Source organism: Nuphar pumila, chromosome 16 (genome assembly GCF_984573655.1).
Source record: "Nuphar pumila chromosome 16, dmNupPumi1.hap1.1, whole genome shotgun sequence".
NCBI lineage: Eukaryota > Viridiplantae > Streptophyta > Magnoliopsida > Nymphaeales > Nymphaeaceae > Nuphar > Nuphar pumila.
In genome coordinates, this window is record NC_143264.1 from 64,091,342 (window position 1) to 64,100,883 (window position 9,542).

The 9,542-nt window shown below is 34.1% G+C and overlaps 1 long non-coding RNA gene across 1 annotated transcript; it reads right to left on the reverse strand.

Moving 5' to 3' along the window:
- Nucleotides 1-8,679: 8,679 nt before the first annotated feature.
- Nucleotides 8,680-9,542, reverse strand: LOC149813371 (uncharacterized). The gene is made up of 3 exons (XR_016428236.1): nucleotides 9,482-9,542; nucleotides 9,131-9,244; nucleotides 8,680-8,898 (listed from the first exon to the last, which is right to left on the reverse strand). It is a non-coding gene; the product is annotated as an uncharacterized LOC149813371 (long non-coding RNA).

The following is a 9,542-nucleotide window of genomic DNA, read 5'->3' on the forward strand; positions in this document are numbered from 1 at the left end:
AGAAAAACTTTTCTAAAAGAACCCTTCATGAAAATCTTTTTAGAAAACTCTTTATTTAATTTTTCATGTTTATTAGTCGACCAATAGACTCACCAGTCGACTAATCCTTTCGCGCCAAATTTTCTAAACAAAATATCATTTTTGTCAAATTAGTCGACCGAAGGTTTTATCAATCGACTGGACAAAATGTCTGTTTTCTGGAAATTTAGCAGCAGTCGACTAATGACTTTATCAGTCGATCAGACAGATAATGTATTTTCAAAAAAAATTAGCAGCAGTCGACTGAAAGGTTTTTCAATCTACTGATGATATTATCAGTCGACTAACTTTTTCTCTAGTTGACTAAGTTTCAAAACTTCAGATTTTCAAACGGCTTGATAAACACATTAGTCGACTGACGATAATTGTCACTCTACTAATAGTTAACTATCAATCGACTAACTACTGTTCCAGTCGACTAATTTTGTCATTTTTCTGTAACTTTTAAAAGGCGTGTCTTTTCATTTTTCAAATGTTTTGATCGTTTAAAATAGACTATTTTGACACCCTTTCATACCCTCAATGTATGGAATCTTTCAACTATAAATATGAGTGCATTCCACACTCAAAAGCAATGCAATCTAATTGAATTACATTGAATTACTCTTTGCTTTTCACTCATATTCATTTTCTCACTCACTTGATATTTTTCACTTCAGTTTTTCACTCAAATTTCTTTGAGAGAGTGAATTCGTGAGTTGAGTATTTCAACAATCTCAAAAGTCAATTGCATCTCATTTGCATTTATAAGAAGGGCTCGTAGGTTGTTTGTAAGTTGTTACTTATTTCATTTTTCTATAAAAGAAAAGGACTCCTTGGTTTAAAGGAGTTGTTTGCTTTCAGTAGATATGTTACTGAAAGTGAGACCGGATTTGATCTGTATGATCTTGTAGTTACACAAGGTTGATAGTGGAAATCTCAAGCGGGTTTTGCTTGAGGACTGGATGTAGGTCGGGAAAGACCAAACCAGGATAAATTCTTGTGTTCTTTGTGTGATTGCTTTGTGAATTTCAAAATCCGTCACAATTCTAAAGACGCTATTTAAAAGCATTATTCACCTCCCCCCCCCCCCCCTCTAGTGCTTGTTGCATCGATCCTATAGCACTTTCATTTGGTATCAAAGCAGGTTTGCTATTATTTTGATTTGACCATCATCTAGCATGGCAACAACATCATCTCATCACAAAGAAGGATGCTTCTCTGTTTGTCCTCCTCTCTTCAACAGAACAAACTATGGATACTGAAAAGTGAGAATGACAATATTCTTACAATCCATGAATCTCGAAATTTGGAGAGTTGTTTCAGAAAAGTATCAAATGCCATCAACTAATTTCAGCCAATGGACCGATGAAGAAAAGAAGACTGCTTCACTTAATGTCAAGGCTATGAATGCATTGTATTGTGTCGTTGACAAGGTAGAGTTCAATCGCATCTCTCAATGCTGTACAGCAAATGAAATCTGGCATACTCTTCTTGTGACTCACGAAGGTACGTCAAAGGTAAAGGAATCTAAAATTGCTTCTTTAGTTCATAAATTTGAATTGTTTAAAATGAAACAAAATGAATCTATATCGGACATGGTAACTAGAATGACTGATATTACTAATACTCTAAAAATCCTTGAAAAAGAATATTCACAAGTGGATTTGGTCAAAAAAATCCTAAGGTGTTTAACTCTTGAATGAGAGAGAAAAACTACAGCTATTGAGGAAGCAAATGACTTAAACACTCTCACTCTTGAAGATTTGGTTGGTAACTTAATGGCATATGAAGTCCAACTTCAAGACAGACAAGAAGAACCCAAGATGAAATCTCTTGCTTTTAAGGCTACTTATGACTCTGAAAATTCAGATGAAGATGAAGATATTGCCCTTATTACAAGGCAATTCAAAAGATTCATCAAAAAGGGAAGATTTCAAAGAAAGGTAAAGAAGGCGGATTCTTCCAATCTTAATGAAGTCAAGTGCTTTAACTGCAAAAAAGGTAGGACACATCAAGAAAGATTGTCCTCTTCTCAAAATCAAGACCAAGGACCAATTCAAGAAGAAAAAGGTATTCCAAGCATGTTGGGATGATAGTGACTCCTCTTCCGATGAAAAATCAAATGAATAAGTCCCCAACATGTGTTTTGTAGCACAAGAAGACTCGGTAAGTTAATTTGAGTATGATGATTTATTAGAAGCATTTAATGATTTATATGCTAAATTTAAGAATCTAAGTTCTAAAAACAAAGAGTTAAAAACTGAAAATTCGACTCTTGACTCTCAAAACAAAGCGTTACTTCAAGAGATAGAAGATCTCAAGAAGGAAAACTCTTGTCAAACATTTGAGATAAAAGAAATTAGAATTAGAACCAATCTCTTACAAAAAGAAATAACTAGTCTAAAAGAAAAATCAAATGATCTTCTTTATATAGTGACCAAATTCACAAATGGACAAGAGAATCTAGAAAGACTTCTTGGTTCACAAAGATGTTCGGTTAATAAAACCGGTTTGGGATATAGCTTCTTTAATACTCAAAATAGACCAAACTATGTGGTGAAGAATCAAAGACAATATTCTCAACCATTTGTTCAAAGAACTAAATTTTCTAGTTATAATAGAAATGAATCTAATCATGGAACTTATATTGCTTACAAGCCTAGACATGATTACTCTAGAAATGCTAAATCTTTTTATAGAAAGAATATTATTATCAAAGGAAACCAAAATCCAAATGGATATGGGTTTCTAAGACTAACTCTCATGGACCCAAAAATAGAAAGGGGTCAAATGCTTTGTCTTCTAATTTTGTTGTAGATACATAAAATAAGGAGCAAATGGATATTGGATAGCGGTTGTTTCAAACATATGATTGGAAGGCCGAAGTTATTTTCCACCCTTCAAAGTAAGGATGGAGGAACCGTCACCTTTGGTGACAATAACAAGGGAAAAGTAATCGGTAACATCGATAATCTAAAATTTTTCTTGATAGAAAATATTCTTTTAGTAGATGGTTTAATGCATAATTTATTATTCATTAGTCAATTATGTGATAAAGGTTTTCTTATTTCTTTTGAACATGATTTATGCTTAATTTCTGATTTTCAATCTAAAAAGATCATTTTTAAAGGTAAAAGAATGAACAATGTGTATGAACTTTATCTAGATGAGTTACCCACTTTTAATGAAAAATATCTTATTATTTCAAATGAAATTCAATGGTTATGGCACAAGAGACTTGGACATGTTAACTTTAAAATTATTTCCAAGTTATCCAAGAATGATCTTGTTAGAGACCTACCTAGAATACCATATAAGAAGGATCACTTATGTGATGCTTGCCAAATGGGTAAACAAATCAAGAGTTCTTTTAAAGCAAAAGATATAGTTTCAACTCTTTGCTTTTCACTCATATTTATTTTCTCACTCACTTGATATTTTTTACTTCAGTTTTTCACTCAAATTTTTATGAGAGACAGTGAATTCGTGAGTTGAGTATTTCAACAACCTCAAAAGTCAATTGCATCTCATTTGCATTTATAAGAAGGGCTCGTAGGTTGTTTGTAAGTTGTTACTTATTTCACTTTTTTTTAAAAGGAAAGGACTCCTTGGTTTAAAGGAGTTGTTTGCTTTCAGTAGGTATGTTACTGAAAGTGGGACCAAATTTGGTTTGTATGATCTTGTAGTTACACAAGGTTGATAGTGGAAATCTCAAGCGGGTTTTGCTTGAGGACTGAATGTAGGTCGGAAAAGACCGAACTAGGATAAATTCTTGTGTTCTTTATGTGATTGCTTTGTTAATTTCAAAATCCGTCAAAATTCTAAAGACGTTATTTAAAAGCACTATTCACCCCCCCTCTAGTGCTCGTTGCCTCAATCCTATAGCACTTTCAAGTAATAGAGGTGGTGGTGATAGTCGTGGTAGTGAAGGTGATGATGGTGATGGAGTGGTGGTGGTGGTGGTGATGATGAAGCCGATAATCACGGTGGTAATGATAGTAATGGTGGATAGTTGTTGCAATAGTGGTGGTGGTGATGGAGGTGGCGGCGGTGGTGATGATGATGGAGCTGGTGGTAATGGAGGTAGTAGTGGTAGTGGTGGTTGTGGTGATAATAATAGTGGTGATGATGGTGGTGGAGTTGATGCGGTGGTAGAGGTGGTGGTGATAGTGTTGGTAGTGGCAGCTATGGTAGTAGTCATGGTGGTGAGGTGGTAGTAATGGTAGAAAAGTGGTTGCGGTGGTGATGGGATGAAACAAAATTAGTAGTTGTAAAAGAAAAACAGAAAGCAGGTCTCTCTCTCTGTTTTTTGAAGAAAAAGGATGATTTCTTATCAAATTTATAAAAAGCTCATTAAAAATAAAAATAGAAGATCTAAACACCAAAACTTGCTATTTAAAATAAGTATAAATGTATGCCACTATTTATAAAGTGATCCAAATAGGGGCTTAGAAAGTTTATTAGGATGGGCTTGGCATTCAAGGGACCTTTCTACCTGAGAAAAATTTGTAGAATGGGCATTAATGTTTTAATTAGAACAAATTTGGTATCATCCTTTCAATCCATCTTCAAGTTATTATGGCCTTCATGTTACCATTCAACCTGCACCTTTAATGTTCAGTTTCATCATGTATAGTTCCTCTTTGTTTTCCTAAGTCTTAAAGTATAAGCAACAGTAATGGTCAAACCTGTATACAAATACATGAGCAGATCCAACACAAATATAACCAAGGTTAATATTTGACAATAATATAAGTTGTTGGTTTAAACTTCATATGTATGTGATGTGTCATTTGCCGTAGGGATGGCAGTGGAGCCGGGAAAAATGAGGTCCTGCCCCGTCTCGCCCCGTTTGGATGGGGGATGAAGGACATGAAACGGGGATGGAGGCGGTGATAAAGGTTAAAATCAAAACCCGTGCGGGGATGGAGGCAGGGATGGACTTACATTTTCCCCCGCCCCACCTCGTTCCCTACCTTGCCCCGCCCCATCCTCAATCCTTCTAAGGGATGGCAATGGATTGAGAAAAAATGGGTCCCGCCCCGCTTCGCCCCCGTTTGGACTGGGGATGGAGGACATTAACAGGGATGTAGGCGGGGGTGGAGCTTAAAATCCAAACCCGTGCGGAGATGGAGGTGGGGATGGAGGTCCAGTTTTTGAGACGGGGCGGGGATGGAGACCTTGTCCCCTGCCCCCGCCCTGGTCAACTGCCATCCCTAATTTGTTGGATACTAAGTTTATGGCCTTTTGTGCATCAAGTTAATATAATAAACACATAAAATAAGAAGACCATGAAAAATGGGACAAAATTTCTGGTTTTGTATATCCTTTGTAAAATAACAAATAAACATTCAGTATAAACTACTTGAGATGCTCCGGTACGAATGCCTTGTTATGATAGGGTGACATGATAAGGAAATTATTACAAAATATCAATCATGAAAAAAATTCCAAGTTGTGAAACATACTCATTATCAACAATCAGCACATAGCCAAAACCATATCTAAATTTGAGAGGAATGAAAACCTCCCCAATGAAAACGTTCCCAAACCTACCAAATGGAATTTTTTTCATGTTTTTTTTCAAAATTCTGACAGTACAGATGTTTTCAGCCTGATTGATTTACTAGAAATTGATGCTTGATGATGAATTTTTTTATAGAAAAATAGTATTTAGAGCCTCAAAAGTTTATGAAAATTGCATGCAGTTGATTTTTGAAACTTATGAAAACCTATCCAATGCATCGGAATCAAATGCTCCAAGAACTGATTCATATAAAAACAAGCATAGATGTACGGTTGGAATTTTTAAAAAAACACCAAAAATCTAATAAAATGTCCATGTGGTAGGTTTGGGAGGGTATTCCATTAGGGAGGTTTTCAAAATCTCTAAATTTGATACCATTTTAATATTACAAACACAAGATATTAATAAAGCATGGCATAAGTTTCTAAGTTGAATATTGTTTTTCTCAATAAGGAACCACTCTATGCATCGGTTCTGCATAACAATCTCATAATAGCTAACAACATTTGAATGCATGCACATCTAAATATAGCATATCATACGGAGAATGGATCTCATCATCTGATATATAATGGGATCCATCCTACATTCAGTACTAGCCATCCAACCAACAGCTAGGATTAGTCCACATTCTCACCTGTTAGTGGACTAATCCTAGTCATACAGATGCATTGGTTGGATGGCTAGGACATAGATCCTCTGACATCATATGTTGAGGATAGGATCCTTTTTGTATCATTGAGCTGTGGTGGTGGATTTAAAAAATCTAAAGAAAACTCAAAATAATTCATTTTGAAAATTATTTTATTTAGAAAATATTTTCTTTAGAAAAACTCACTTCAGTATTTTGAAAGATAGATGGACTTGTCGCTGCTAGGAGACAAAGACATTCCCCCGTCCTACAATGAGGTGTAACTTTGTCAAGATTGAGACCAATGTTATCGGCCTTGAATCGTTTATCCATCGATTCAGCTGTATCGGCTGATACTGATACTCAAGTGAATCGTTTTGTATAGGCCCAAAAATAATAAAAAATTATTACATGTCAAACATAACATGACATGTGTTAAAGACATTAAAATAATCTTAAAATAATAAATACAAAATATTTTTTGGTATTTTTTATCATTTATTAAAAAATAATCGATTCAGGCTTGCAGCGTATGGAATTCCTACCAGATATGATGTGTATCCGATACTGATAATATTGATTGAGACATTCCTTCAGAAAAAAAATGTTTGCTTCTCTGACAGTTTTTAAAACATTTGTGAAAAGGAGAGAAAGAGCTTCGGTGGTGGGACTCACTAAGGATCGGAGACAGACAAAAAAAAAAGAACAAATTAGTAAATGCAAACAATGAAAATTCAATTAAAAAGAAGGAACAGAGGAAGTAGAGAATTTGCTTGGGCTTTGTGAAGTCCTAGACCAGCTTGGAATTTCGTCAGTCTCATTGCATAACCCACGAGCCTTGAACAAACCCTATATATATATATATATAGGGTGCTCTTGGAGCACCTACTCTCACCTAATAAAAGCTTTAGATTTTCAAAATTTTGATTTTCTTTTGTTGATCGAACCCTATAGATATGATCTTAAAGTATCATTTAGAAAACAAGTTTTGGATCATGACATGATTCAATACATGATTTCTATAAAATAAACTATGGTGAGTACATCCATATGGACGGATTGAGAAGATGCAACCCACAACTATAATTTCTAGTAAGTAGGAGTAAGTGCTCCAAGGCACCTAGCATTACTCTCTCTCTCTCTCTCTCTCTCTCTCTCTCTCTCTCTCTCACACACACACACATATATAGATAGGTGCTTCCACCATACCTTATGGTGGTTCAAGATAGAAACTTGAAAAGATGAATTAATTAAAAAACACTATAAGAAAATAGGCTATTGCCAACAATAATTATCGTCCGCAACAGCTAAATTATGGCCGACAATAATATCAATGACGATAAATATCATCGCCCCAAGCATCAACATTTTAGAATAGTTTATATTATTGTTTTTTACAACAATTATATATCATCGCCTCTGGCATCGACTTTTTAAAGTCGTTTATATTACTGTTTTTTACAACAATTATATATCATCGTCTTTAATCCCGATGATAATTGTCGATGCTATAAAACAGTAATATCATCCTTAAAATGATGATAAATATGATCGATAATATTAATTAAATACAATGATAAGTGATAATTATCATCGTATTAATTTTGGAAAATCATATATGTTAACTTAGCCGACGACAAATATAGTCAGCTATGTTCTTAAAACCAATGATAAATTATCATTGGTGTAAGAAATATAACCGATGAATTTTATTGTCAACTACGTTTCAAAATTTAAAAAAAAAAATGGAGATAGCTGAAAAATCATCGGCTATATTTTTTTATTATCATCGGCTATGTTAGTTTCAACATAAAAAAAATGAATATAAGCAACAATAAAAATCATGGACTATATTAGTTTCAAAATTAAAAAAAAATAGAGATAACTGACGATAAAAATCATCGGCTATATTTCTTATAACAATGATAAATTATCGTCGGCTATATTAGTGTCAAGATTAAAAATAAATAAATATAGCCAACGATAAAAATCGTTGACTATATTAGTTTCAAAATTAAAAAAAATAAACAATTTACTAAATAAATTTTATAAAAGTGAACCAACAAGGGTGGCACCCGATCGGGCTGGGCGAAAATGGCATGAAACCATGTAAACTAATACTCAAAGCCTACTACTCAAAATTAGGCCATAATAAAAGTGGTTTTTTTAAATAATAATAAAAGTAATAGTTAACGGTAACCACAATTTACATCAACAATATATGCGGCGAAACCTGTATTTTTACTGAAATATATCTTTAAGCATCTTACCCCAAGATGCACATCATATGATAATGATGCTCACCTGAAAACACTATGAGAGAGAGAGAGAGAGCTGATATACATAATCAGTCGTTCACATGCATTACTTGGAATCGCATCATATGCGAGAATAGAACCGTCTGACAAATGGCCAATCCAATGCCTACAAATACTGAAATGTTTCCTGATTTATGCAACATACTTCATATTACTTGCTCAGACAGAATAGAGAAAATTAAATACCAGAAGGCTACCTTATCAACTGTTTACTGCAATTTCATTACCTGATGAACACTAGATCACAAATAACATAATCAAAGACAAATTTGAAATTTATGAAATACAAACTGCAATATTCACAAACGAATACACAAATTGGAATAAAGCTGCAGATGATGTGGCCATCGTTGCCCATAGACATTCTTTATGATACTGTCTGTCCCATGACCAGGGAACATCTGAGAAATAATCAAATATGAAGTCAGCCTACAAAATTTGGAAGGCACTGAGCAAGACAAAATGCAAGATATACAAATACTAATGAATGGCATTGATAAATGAAACTCGAAGATTAACATTACAGCTGACTAATTATGTAATTAAACAATTCACAACAAATCACACCTTAAAGTAAAGGACAGTAAGATTTGTTTGGAAAATGAAGGAAAAAGAAACAAAGTAAATGATCACCTGCATATATATCAAATCTTTGGTCCCGTCGTTGCCTGTTGGAAGAACTGTCAATACATCAAGAAAACGACAATCATGAAACCAAGGCAAGCGATCCTTGAGTGTTTCAGCAACCTGTAAACAATTTTGAATGGCCATAGTTAGGAATTATTCATGAGAACGATACAGACAATATTACTTAATATTATCACCACAAGAAAAAAGAAAGCATAACATTATCACCACTATCATTGTTCTGAATCATGAGTGTTTTAAGATACATCATGCCAAATCTTAGAAACCCACAATGATATCTTTCATATATGGATTATGTAATGCACATACACACACACACACACACATAAGTTCTACCTGAAGTCTGAAAGTGTCAACAATATCCACTACTTTGACAGATTGATCATTGACACCTTCA